This window comes from Lissotriton helveticus, chromosome 5_1 (assembly GCF_964261635.1).
Source record: "Lissotriton helveticus chromosome 5_1, aLisHel1.1, whole genome shotgun sequence".
Classification (NCBI taxonomy): domain Eukaryota; kingdom Metazoa; phylum Chordata; class Amphibia; order Caudata; family Salamandridae; genus Lissotriton; species Lissotriton helveticus.
In genome coordinates this window covers 851,944,598-851,958,115 of record NC_136065.1, presented here as the reverse complement: position 1 = coordinate 851,958,115, position 13,518 = coordinate 851,944,598, and the positions used below count along the sequence as shown (strand labels likewise).

Sequence of the window (13,518 nt, the reverse complement as noted above, 5' to 3'; positions counted from 1 at the left end):
GTAATCTAGAAACAGCATAATCTTAGAGTTTTCATAGCAGATCTCTGCTAGACCTAGATGGCGAACTTCCTTCAATGTAATGTCTTTGTCCAGGAAGTTTAGAAAGTGCGCTATTATCATACATGGGGAGATCCCAGGAGGCAGTCTGGCAGTCAATGCCCTGGTGGGACTTTCTACAATAAAACAGGAGAACTGTTCCAGTTGGAGAGAGGCCCACAACCATTTGTTCAGAAAGACCCCCAATTTAGGACCATCGACCGCTCGGGGAAGCCCACAAAATGTAGATTGTTCCTTCTAGCACGATTTTCTGCATCTTCCATTCTCCAATGTAGATCCTTTACCACGGCATTGAGCTGCGATACTTCCTTATGGAGGACATGGGTTACATCCTCCCCATCTGAGATTCTAGTTTCCACCCTGGTGAGTCTGTCTGATACATTCCATTGGTCTTGCCGCAGGAGGGATACTTGTGACCGAACCTCTCTGATCTTACCTTCTAAGGCTTCTCAGGAGAGTTGGATTGCTACCAACAAGGTTGCATTATCTGGCATTGTTGGGGCATTTCAGCTGGTTTCTGCTGGGGAAGGTATTGCCTTCACATAATGGTCCATTTTGCCCTGTCTAGAGGGCTTGAGATCTTTGTCTTTGGCCATGGCGGTTCTCTCTCCCGCCACCACTCAAGGGGAGTCCAGTGGCACAAAAAGTTATAGGAGTGGTCAGACCCTGTCCCAAGGCCAGAGCCTCAAGCCAGTGCCCCTCAAGAAATGTATATGTTTGCCCTCCCAGATCTCGCTCCCTGCTAGGCACAGGCACCCCCAATCTTCAGGTCAGGGATCCAGCTGGCAGATGCTGTGTCTTCACAGTACGCAGGGGTCTCCAGAGATGGCTGGACCACTGCAACCACCACTAGTGCAGAGTGTGAACCCCCACAAAGCACTCCCAGTCCGACGTGGGTCAGGCCAACTGAGGTGAGAAGCATAGACCCCCAAACTCCCCTCCCCTTTGGGGGCATAAATTAGAGTTTGTATGCATGATGGCTAAGTTGATAGCGGCTGATTACCTTCATCACCAGAAGAAGGGAGTGTCCAGAGCCCGCTTGCACATCTGAGGTCATGCAGCACAAGCTGCCCCAGACAGGTGGGCAGTCCAGTAGTCTGACATACCCCCTCTCCCTACGCACTGAGAGAGCAGGGACCACCATCTGCAGCAAGTCAGTGCCCCAGAGGCAACAGGGGGGGGCAATCTAGAACACTGTCGGTCACAGGACACTATATCCAGAGTTGTGTTCTGCATTTGCTTAGAGAGAGATTATCATGGGCAGGAGAAGGGGAGGACTTCCCCCACGAGGTTAAGTGTCCGATTCTCTTACACATTGCCCAGTCACAGCACGAGAAAGCTGACCTCCAGGCCATGGGCGATATACTCAGCACCATTGTGGAGCCTTCCCCTGAACGTTTCTCTCCAGACCACAGGCCACTTTCAAGTTACGGCAATGTTGGGGGGCCACACTCCAACGTGGAAAGTACCGGAGGCGAGACGTGTAGAGTAACGAGTCTGACCAATGTCGCAGGTGTGGGCACTCCCTTCGATCCCTGCCACCAGCAGGGAGGGCACCAGGAGGGTCCGTCGGGTCCCAGGCCACAGCAAAGGCCTGCGTCAGTAGCCGGCTCCGGCGTCCAGCTCAGGCCTCAGTGTCGAACACTGCTTGGTAATCGCCATCTCACCAGGCACCCAAAAACACCAGCATCGCCTCATCCCGGGTTGCGGGCTGTAGTGCATTCCCTGCAGGGTCGACAATGGGCAATTATTAGGATAAATGCCGGATACAGGGGATACGGTGTGGAGCTCAGTTAAAGAGCTTCAGCCATCATGGACCCTTAGGCTACCATCACCGCAGTGTAGAATGGTTCAAAGTGTAGTTCCAGAGAGTGACTAGGGATGCTAAAGGGGAGAGCTAAGCCAGAAGTAAGGGTGAACGTTCCTGCAGGGCTCCTAGGTTAAAGGGGGACATACAGTGTCTCGATGCAAGGCCAAAGGGTTGCATGAGTCAGGAATTCTCCAAGAATGGTTATTTGGTACCCAGATCTCAAAGTTGTAGGAGTTATTAGTTGACCCTCCAGTAACGGTCACTAGGTGCCCAATGGTTTTTTCAGTTGTGTTTATCGAGTTTGTAGCTATATAATCAGTTGTTAATATTGAATTACGTGGTCCATGTGTGCGTGTTCTCTTCTAGCATAGGCAACTAATCGCTGTATTTTTCCCTTTTCCATAAGGCAGTATATGTATGTTATGGTAGTAAACAGAGCTCTCGAGTTTCCCAGGTCCAAATGTAATAGCTTATCCATTCCTGTTTCCCCCCTTTGCAATCTGGAAGTTGTAGTTCTAAATGTGTAATTGAATAAGCAAGACTACAACTCGGAGAATGCAAAGGGGAAACCCTGACATGGATGAGCAACCCACACATGGAACTGGGAAACTTGAACTCTCGGAGTTAGTGACAGGTAGACATCACAATAACATGGGCGGGGCTGCTGCTGTACATCCGGCCTCTCATCACAACAATTTTTGAAAATTGATTTTGCTGGATTCTCTTAGACACAGAATATAATGAACACGTTGATCAGTAAATCTGTTAGTAGTAGAAGGGAGTGTTTAGTATCCGAAAGTTTAACTGGGAGTACTGTGTGTAGTTGGCACAATACCCACACCCCTCCTCCCTGCACACACCCGACTGTTTACCTGACACAATGGAGCAGGGTTTAGCTGTACATGCAGCTAGGTTTCAGTGACAGCTCCGAAAAAGGTAAAGTCATTATTTGCTGAGCCTGCTGTGGGAACCTTATTCTTATTAAAGAACAACCCCGAGCACAGAGCTCCAAGAGCAAGAATTGTTTACCCAGCAACTCTCGCACGGCTGAATGTAGAAAATCTAGTTTTAGATTATAAACAGGCTCCTGGAATAAAAAAAAGGCCTGTCATCCCAGGCGGGATCTCCGGGAGCAGGTCTTGTTTTAACCCTTTACAGCTGTGAGCATGGTTCTGCCGCAGGAGGCCTAAGTGTACAGATATGTCCATGGTGAAGAGGTACAACTGCCCTCCCCGTACAGCTCAGAGCCAGGGGCCTAACGCCAAATTGAAGGAACCCTTGCAGAACAAGAAGAGGGGCCCGTAAGTCTCCCATGTCTCAAATATAGTCCTTGGTATGAAAGTGCCCCCCACTCCTGGAAGGGTTGGTGACCCTCTCATGGACGTCAGTCACCAAAATGCTAGGGTAGTGGATGTGACATAACACGCCCTTAGACCTTCACTTTCTCTCACACACACATGCTTACACATACATCCACTTTGCGACATACACACACTCTCTCTGAAATAAATCCACTCGCAGGTACAAGCATCTACACAACATACATTTCAAATATTTTTTTACTTATCTTAGCTGACAGGGAAGGTGATATTCCAGCAAGTGCTTTAAGTGGGCCGGGTCCTGCCGGTGCTCAGCACAGGCAGTTCTAAAAATCCAGTGCTGAGACGGGTCCCTATCAGGCTTTCCATTTTTGCCTTGCCCTCAGGGTGAAAAAAAAAATCTTAACTCTGCAGCAGTACCACCCTTCACTGCCTTTTGCGGTAACTTTAGATAGATTCGTTATAGTTCTTTCACGGCGTTATCATTTCAAAACTGAAGCATTTTCAATATTCTATACAATGAAGTGATAGTTGTTACTTATTTACCTTACTCAACTAACAACCGATGAAAAAGCTAATAGCCCTGACCACACCCCTAATTACATCAAACACACCCCTTTGGGAGACCCCCAGTTTTTCATTCCGCTTAAAGCCCTGATTCCAGCCAACTGTACTCCACTTTGTACACTGATGGTGAATAATCTGATACTGTTCACTACTAGTGTAATGAAAAAATGACAGAAAACAAGGAGAGCTGAGCCCCAACCGATGTCCACAGGGCTGCTGCTGTGTTTCTGGCATTCTTTTTGCCACCTCTGAGGCCAAGGGTCTTGGTGAGGGGGGGGGGGGGGGGGGGGGGGCTAGGAGCTCTTGAGTTCCAGCTCAACTCTCCCTGTACAGCTCATAGCACCCGGGGCACAGCTCTCTCTGTCTCTGCCAGGGCCGGACTGGCCGTAGCAGGCACCTGGGCATTTTTCCGGTGGGATGCCAGAGTGGGGGCTGGTTTTGGACCCCTGGGGCCGTATTGGTTCCCTGGGCTGGTTTTGGAGCAATATCGGCCCCCTGTAACAAAAGCAGCTGCAGTGTTTTCCACATGCAAACACCAGCCCCGTGGCTGGCCCGACTCAATTACCACGGACAGGGCCGGACTGGAACCAAAACGGGCCCTGGCAAAGAGCTCAGCCGGCCCCCCTGGGAGCGGCCGAGCTGTTTGCCCGGGCCCGTTTCGTCCGATTTTGTTACAGGGGCCGCTTTTGCAGCTATGCTGCAAAACCGTCCCTGTAACAAAAACGCCCCCCAGGGGCCCAAAAGCGGCCCCCACCCTAGCGGCCCACCAGGGAAATGCCCGGTGTCCGCTACGGCCAGTCCGGCCCTGGCCGAGGCCGGTTGGCGTTCCCAGTCCGGCCCTGGTCTCTCTGCACACCTTAGAGAAGGGCACCCTATCACATTGTCTCGGAGCAGGCACAACCCCATCCCTGCACAGCTTGGGGTACTTGGGTCCCAGCACACAGCTCTCTTTATTTACGCACGTCTTAGAGGATTGACCTCTTCCTTGGGAGCTGTGTGAGCACCGCTTTCTCTTTTCCTCCACTGCTGGGTGCAGGGCTCCCTCACACGAGTCCTTAGTGTACAGAACTCTGTACTCCTGCACAGCTCTGAACATGAAATGTGTCTCACGAGCTTTGCAGGCACAACCCCCTCTTCCTCCATCCATGCACACTCGGTGCTCTTGCGTCCAGCTCATTTGTCCCTGTGCAGCTCGGACTGGAGCAGCAGGGGCACATATTTCTCTGTCTATGCAAAGCTCAAAGCTGGACATCCTTCCTCATTATGTCTGTGCATGTACAACCTCATCCCCGCACAGATCTCAGCTCTTGAGCCCCTGCTCAGCCATCTGGGGCTGTACAGATCACAGCTCTCTCCCCACAGCTTGGAGCAGGATTCTCCCTCAGGGGGCCTGAGTGCACTACCGCCCTCTCATTATGACCTCTATCCAATCCTTGCCTTTTGTAAAAAAAAAAAAAGCCTATTGCGTGTGAAAGGTTGATATGGCCTAAGTTTTGATTGCTTTGACCTAATTGAACTGACACAGCTATTAGCAGTCTCTTTTTTTGCAGTTTTATATAGAATAATCTCAGCCGAAGGGTATTAGTGGCGCTTTACATGAGCACCAGCTACATTAAAATAAGGTTAGATTGTTATGTTTTATGAGCTAAGGGAGATTAAGTGATTGGCCCAGAATCACAGGTTGTTGAGCCCAGCCGCGGTCAGTAGTAGGAGTTCCTGCAGGGCGGTGACCTGGGGAGGGGGAGGGGCAGGGTGGGGGGTAGTAATGTATGGATTACAGATTTTAACAGGTAAGTAAACATATAAATAAATAAAACATATTTCGTTGCGCGCACTGCATCGCATTTGGTGATGCAGTGCACGCAACTAAATTCGTTATATTTATTTATATATAAAAGGGCAGGGATGCACTTTCTCTACAAGATACAGCACATTCCTGTCCTTCTCCCCTGCACTGGTGCAAAAACAGCAGCCGTGCACTAATGCAGACACCCTTGTATCATGTTGGAAGGGTGCCTGCGTTGAGAGGAAGATTGTTTTTATGCAAGAAGGGGCACCTTCCTGCACAAAAACAATCATTGATGGCATTTTCCTCATTCTATGAACGCTGTATAATGCAGCACACATAGAAAGAGGAAAGAACGAGGAGAAATTAAAGCATTTCTCCTCATTGCGTCACTCAGGGGAGGCGTAGGATTCTGACTCATTCCCAGCTTTACAAAATGTTGAAAATCTGCAAATGTAGCAGGTTCCATAAAATTTGCGTGGAAACATCCACAGACCTACTCTTTTACACAGAGTAATGCGTGAAAGGGGCCAAGATTCACAAGGCCAGGAAAAGTCACGCAGGGTGACTTTCGGTGGCCTTGTAAAAAAAATGGAGCGGCAAAATGGGCTTCCCCTCAGTTCTCAGTGACTGCCCAACTCGGCACAGTTCAATCGACTTATGTAGATGTACGGGCATGGTTAGGCCTGTTGGTGAACAGCTCGGCTCTTTGGGCCCATTGCATAGCTCGCTGCCCTGTGTATTGCTCATGTCATGGAACTCTGCCATATGATCCCTTAAGAAAGCGCTCTCCTCATTGGACCATATCGCCTTTCGGAGCCATTCACTATTTCAGCTGCATTCTGTAGTATACAGACCTGCCAACACACACATTGCCACTGAATTTCACGCATTATTAGAGCTCTTCAGAGGTTCATCAAGTGAAGAGCCAATATTGCACAATGAACTCATGTAGAAGCTGGAAACCGAAGGGAGAGTGGGGTTTTCCGGCTCGTATGATCTACTAGGAGCCTGAAACATGAGAGACTGATTCAGAAGCCTTTGCTTGTGTTTTGGGGAGTGGCTAGAAGTGGGTGCTCGAGGTGGGTGAGCCACTGAAAACCAGTCACGGCCGGCATGACTCACTTTGGGGGGTCGCACGAGGTTTGTGCGGTGGGAAATTAATAAAAAAATAATAAGCTTACCTTCCTGGGTCCCGCGCCATCTCAGCTACTGGCCGAGTCCCTTGGAACAGGAAGCAGGCAGCATCCCTCCCCTTCCCTAAGCCAATCACAACGCTGTAATTGCCAGAGTTGTGATTGGTGGGCACAGCGCCAGGCCGGGTGCCTATGCGGAGGCCATTTTATCCATGTAGGCTGCATGCAGCCTACATGGAGAAAAGGGAGAGCACGCATGACTGTTTGATCAGCCCTAGGGGGGTGATCAAACAGACAGGGCCACAACATTGGGTTAGCCACTCCTCCCCTGTCCTCCAGCAGACCACCCACCCGCCAGTTCACCCCTAACCAAACCCTTCTGCTTTTTAACAGTGTGAGAAGCAGAAACATAAAATGGTAGTTTTACCATTTTATGTTTCTACTTCTCGCACTGCGAGAAAGCAGCAGGGCGACGCTCCTCTGCCCTAATGGAGGAGCCGCCTCTGCTGAAAACACAAGCCAGGCTCGAGCCAGATGCCTGACTCTAGACTAGCTTGAGGTCCTCTTGGACCCTCAAGCCCAAAACAAGCAGAGCTTTTATGTGGTATTTGTCTGACACCTGACAGCCACACTTTCATCTCATGCAGCAAGCTATACTGACTTAGCATTAACATTTGATTAAAAAAAGTCTAGAGAGAAAGAAAGCCATCCAGTGGCTGAATCGAACATAAATCCAAGAATCGTTGGCTGGACTTCCTAGCTGGAACACATGTGTGAGCCTAAGCAAATATCTTACCCTCCTTTTGGAACTCCTTAAAATACCCTAGTTCACTATCCCCCAGATGCATCAACAACCCATTTTGCGATTCCTTAATAGCGAAAAATACTGATTCGCTATTAAGGAATAGCAAAATGGAATGCATCAAGAAATCACAAAAAAAATTGTGATTTCTTAGAATTCTTTAATTGCGACTCGCAAATTGCGAGTCGCAATTAAGGAATACCTCCCCATTCATTCCTAGGGGCCTAGAGGCCCATAGGAATGAATGGGAAGACAATCTCAATTTGTGAATCGCAATTAGCGAATCGCAAATTGAGTTTGCGATTTCAAGGGTGCAGGGGTGTCCAAAGGACACCCTGTTGCACCCCTGAAATTGATCTGTGCACATATGTTGCGCACACACATGCCCTTAGGGCATGTGTGTGCGCAACATGAAACTTTGAAAAATGCACTTTAGTGCATTTTTTAAAGTTTTTGTAAATTCCCATGAAGTTGTACTTCATGGTAATTTGCGTACCCTATAAGCGAATTTTCTATTTTTAACACTTTCATGCATTGCATTCAATGAATCTCAATTTGAGATTCCTCAAAGGCAGATAATCGCAATTTAGCGATTTCTCAATTTGCGATTTTTGCATTTGGGATGATGCATCCCAAATGCAAAAATGCCGGTCGTAAAGGGGCAGGTTCTGAGAATCTGCGCCTTTGCGAGCGGATTTTTGTTTGATGCATCTAGCTGTAAGTGTCTTGTACAAAAGCCTCTTGTGATTCATTTAGCAGACCGTAGTGCTGCGGTCACTTATAATAAGAACCTAGCCCACTTTTGAGAAACAAGACAATTGCCTTGTCTTTTTGTTCACTAACGGCATTGCTGTGAAGGTGGGGGAAGGTAGAAATGTTTCTAAATTCACGTTTAAAAGCTGCACTATTATTAACAGCCTTTTAATGCAGTGATATAGTCTGATATACTGAGGTGAAACACTTTTGTATATTGAAGAATTTACGTTTTTAATTTTTAAGAGACTGTAACATATTTTTTACACTGTGATTAATGTCTAAAAGAATAACAGCTGGGGCTCAAAAGTTTGCTCTAGAGCCTGCGGTCGGTGCTATTGAATGTTTGCCTGACGGATACCAAAGCAGCAGTCTTTATTTCACCTCATGCCTCTATAATGCACCACAGACACTCCCTGTCCCTCTGTCTCACTCTTGCAGGTTTCATTGTCACTGTTTTTCTGTCTTTCGCTTCCTCCTTCTTTTTCCTTCTGTTTTTTAACCTTTCGTGGTCTGGTTGAACGTGTGATGAGGAAAAAGAAGTGCTGGCCCCCAAAAATGAGCGCTGGTGAGCCCCACCTGCAAATTAATCACTTTCAATATGACTTTGTTGCATGAGTTTCCTGCCAAAATTGTTCATGGCTCGGCTCATGCAGGGACTCTAGGGGCCCGATGTAGGTAAATCCCATTTACCGATTTTGAAATACCGAATCTTACCGATTCGGTATTTTAAAATCGGTAAATGGGATGTAGGTCCCAACATCTGGATTCGTTACCGAATCCTTAACAATTCATTAATTACCGATTGGGTAAATACCGAATCGGTAATGCCCATTCTTTCCTATGGGCTTTGAAGCCCATAGGAATGATTAGGCATTACCGATTCGGTATTTACCCAATCGGTATTTAAGGAATTCACAAGGGTGCAGGGGGTGTCACTTTGATACCCTCTAGCACCCCCAAAACGGCCATGTGTGCAATGTGGCACACAGACATGCCCTAAGGGCACGTCTGTCTGTCACATGGCACATGTGTACATGCACAGATGTGCATGTACACAGGAATCGGTTTTTTACCATGGATTTGTATTCCATGGTAAAATACCGATTCTGTAAGCCAAGTGCTGCCGGAACATAGGCTACCTACATCACATTTTCGGTAATTTTACCGAATCTTTATCATTACCGATTCGGTAAATATTACCGACTCGGTAAATTTACCTATTCGGTAATGATAACGAATCGGTAAAATTACCGAAAATGTGCCCCTACATCTCCATGGCCCTTTACCGATCGGAAACGGCCGAAAATCGGTATTTTCGGCCGATTCCGATCGGTAAAGGGCTACCTACATCGGGCCCCTAGGTCATTAGCTTGGCTCTGTCTCAGCTCTGCCTGAAGTCCCACCTGTAGTGGGTGCTGCGGCAGGGCTCAGCACCAACGCTACACCCTCTCTCTTGCCCTGCCTATACAAAATTTCACTAGGCCCCGCCCCCTCCTTGGCCCATCAAACTAGACTACTTCACTCTGTACATTCTATTTACAGCTTAGCAGGTCTGAGTTTATATACAATATTCCAGAAACCACCTGTAATGTCCAAGTGAACAACAACAAAAAGTGAGAAAAATACTGTCTCTATATTTGTTTTTATCTGAGCACAGAAGAGGCGACAGATAGAAGTAATGGTGCCGAAGCCAATGTTGGAGAGTGTGTCAGCTGAAGTGTGTCTGTGCGGAAGGCGAATATATGTAAATTCACATTAATATCAACCATTCGGCAGAGAGACGACAATACCGTGCAATCTCGTGGCAAAGTGCCAAAAACTCATATGGGTGCTCTGACGCTAAAGCCAAGGCAGAAAGATACCCAAACAAATGGGCATTTACAGTTTTTTTGTTTTTTTTACAAAAAAAGGTGGCTGTACTCTTTTCATATCTTCCCGTTCCACAGTGAAGTGGCAGAGCGAACTCGACCAGAAGGTATTGGAGCGCTTTACATGAGCACCAGTTAAGTTACACAAGTACCCAGTAATTGTTTTGGGTAGGCACGGGGGATTAAGGGGCATATTATCAAGGGGGTTTATCTCCGCTTTTTTGGCTTTAAAAGTCAAGAAAGCGGATCTAAAATAATCTCCCTATTACCTAGCTGTCGCTAACACCAGTTAGCGACAGCTAGTAGGTGATAGCGACCATCTTGGGCCCCTTTTTGCATGTCAGTGAAATTTATCACTAATGACATGCAAAGTGGGCGTGCCAAGATGTTAGCGACTGGAAACAGTCGCTAACATCGCTATCTCCTATTACCAACCTTTGGAGATATTCGCGCTAAGCGCGATTATCTCCAAAAGCTAACACCTGCCCCTGAGCAGTTCTTAGCCATGTTATCCAATGGTAGGTGGATAACATGGCTAAGAGCATTAGCTCGGTAATGCATGAATATCGCTGACTTTTCAGCGATATTCATGCATTTCGGCCGATTTTTATCGCTTAGGAGATAAACCTTGATAATAGCAAGGTTCCTAAGCGATAAAAATCGCCGCAGCTCGGCGATAAAAATATTGCCGCTATGCCAACATAGCGATAATTATCGCTAGTTGTTGGTAATATGCCCCTAAGTGATTTGCCCAGAATCACAGGATGTTGAGCCGACACTGAGCCTCCAACTTGGTTCCCCAGCGCCAAAGTCGACAGCTCTAGCCACTATGCCACACCCTCTCCCAGATTTGACCTACCGGGATCTTTCAGGGGAAAACTGAGAGGGTGTGATAATTATCCCGCAACTTATAATTCTGAGCACTGTGCAAACCAGTGTTTGATCTGAATTTAGCCAACTCTTGTAATTAGGACTTATGTCTTAGGCTGAGCCCCTGAATTTGATTTGTGCGGCTGCCCGAGGCCACCCGGTGGCCATCAGGAAGGCGGGCCCGTAGTCGCGGAGGGCCTCCCCCGCCCCCTACCTTCTGTCATCCATTCCTCCACGGGCAGGTGGAGTCCCGGCGGGAGGGGGGCGGGCCATGACGCACGTCCGCGGCGGCAGGCAGGGCGAGGGGTATTTAACTTCCCTTCGCCATCTTAGTAGCCTCTTTGCCGCTCCGGACGCCGCGCGTCGTACTTCAGGGACACTCTTTTGAAGACTTGCGGTAAGGCGGGCCAAGGGCCGTCCGTCCCCCCTCCACCTACTCCCTCCTTGGGGAGGTCTGATTCGGGCCATGCGGCCTGCACAGCTGTAGGCCGCTGTGGAGGCTGGGGCAGCACCGGGAGTCGGGGCCAAATAACCCACGGCGGGTTGGTGCTGGCGGGTGCTGCGGGCGGTTCGGGCTACGCAGTCTTTTGGGTGGTCCTGTCCGGGGTTGGCTGCATTAGGAATCGTCGATAAACTGGGGCTCCCTCTACACATGTACATTGCACCTTAGGGGATCTGGTAGGTACCCGCGTACAGGCAATCTACCCCCGACCCACCTACTCGCCCACCCCGCGTGTGGAGGTGAGAGCCTATGCCCAACACCTATTCACCAACCCCCCTCCCCATAGGGGTCTCTCCATGCTGGTTGTGCAGTGTGGGTCCCCGCCCCGGTGGCACGCCATGGCCGTGGCCAATTGGGGGCCGATGTTTTGGCATCTGGGACGGCGAGGGGGGTTTATTCTCCCGGCCGCACACCGCGGCGGCATTCCCGGTCCGGAGGAGCCTGCAGCACGTGGCTGCCTCCTCCCGTTTCCCCCATCTGGGGGCATCGGGTGGGCAGCGCGGGCGAGGTGGCGGGCCACGGCCTACAGTGTTGGGCGTGCGTGGGCCAGCCGCAGGGACCGGGATAGGAAATTAAGCCTATCGTTCATCCACAGGCCATGGCCCGGGGATTGATCGCCTTAGCCCAACTCCCTCACCTTTCCCGATGACTCTGCGTGGGGCGGGTGTCGCGGTCGCTATCGGGGGCTTGTACTCCACTGCCGTGGCCTGACCGCCGAAATAGGGGACCGCCACCCCCCTCCCCCCCCCCACTTGAGCCAGGTAGAGGCCCCCGGCAGTGTCAGGGCCTTGGGTTCTGTAACAGCTGGCAAGCTGCGGCCGAGCTCTCCGGTGGGGGGTCTTAGGTTTTACTATATGAGGAGTCACCGCCGGGTTTGGTCCCATTACAGCAATTAGCAGTGAGGTGTAGAAGTACGAGATTGCCGCCAGATCCGCACACATGTGGCCTACTGAGAACGTGGCTTTATTCAGTGAACACTAACAACAGGACAAGATGAGTCTTGCCTCCCCCCCTTTTATGCCGATACTAGAATTAACTCCAAAACATGCTCTGGTTTGGCCGACACGAGCACGCTCAGGTTTTCTCGGTTGTATATGTGTAGGGGTTACCTTCGCACTCGGAGAGAAGGTTAGCACTCCCCTTGACAAGGATGGAAGAGGTCCTAGTGGCCTTTACAACACATATACGGTTATGGCACTGCCACTTACTTCGTGGCGTCTAACCATGTTTTCTCACCGCGCTTCCATGTTCAGGGCAGGGCAACAGAAAGTCCCGGTGCAGACCTGAGCAGCCGCGGCGAAGGTGGCACCCCCTCCCGCTCCTGAAGCGGTAATGGTCGCGGGGGTCATTCCATTTGTAGTTATGTGTGCTTAGGTAGCGCGGACCTTACCCAACGGGGTCTGAGCGCTTCAGAAGAGGACAGATCTGATACATGCGAACATTACATGTGAACTAATTACAATAGGTATGTTGCATCATGTAATGGCGTGGCTTACCGGCAAGAGCTGCCTGCCCTGGCGCTGGGGAAGCCGGTCCGAGTCGGGTCGCCGGCTTTACATCCTGCGAGGCAGGAGGCACAAGTGTCTACCGTGTGTGTACAAAGTACAAGAGGTAGCAAGCGGTACATCACAGGAGGAAACGTGACATGTGTGCAGGTGTCATAAAGCGCAAGTATAGGTGTTTTCCGCATCAAACGGAGGACAGATGGCGATTGCCACTGCCCGCGCTTGGGGTAGCCTTTGCCTTAGTGTCCCTGCAGGCAGTGCAGTCGCACGGGCCACTCAACCATTTGGCATCCGTGAGAGTCGCCTGGGACGGCATAGGCGCCTCACCCGCGATCACTCGGTAACAGGCCCCCGTTCCCTGCGAACGTCATTGTGCACCATCTGAAGGTATGCAGACACTATTTCGAGGCGGACTGGGGACAGGGTAAGCCCAAGACACGCCCACAGTTGTAGAAGCAGAGGTCACTTTTCCCTCCTTGATGAGCACGTGTAGTTTAGTCAGGTTCGTGCGCCATGCATGTGGGGGGAGGTAGGTTTCAC

At 49.9% G+C, this 13,518-nt stretch overlaps 1 pseudogene; it reads left to right on the top strand.

Annotated features, from left to right (window-relative positions):
- Window positions 1-12,592: 12,592 nt before the first annotated feature.
- LOC144756991 (U6atac minor spliceosomal RNA) lies at window positions 12,593-12,707 on the top strand (annotated as a pseudogene).
- Window positions 12,708-13,518: the final 811 nt, after the last annotated feature.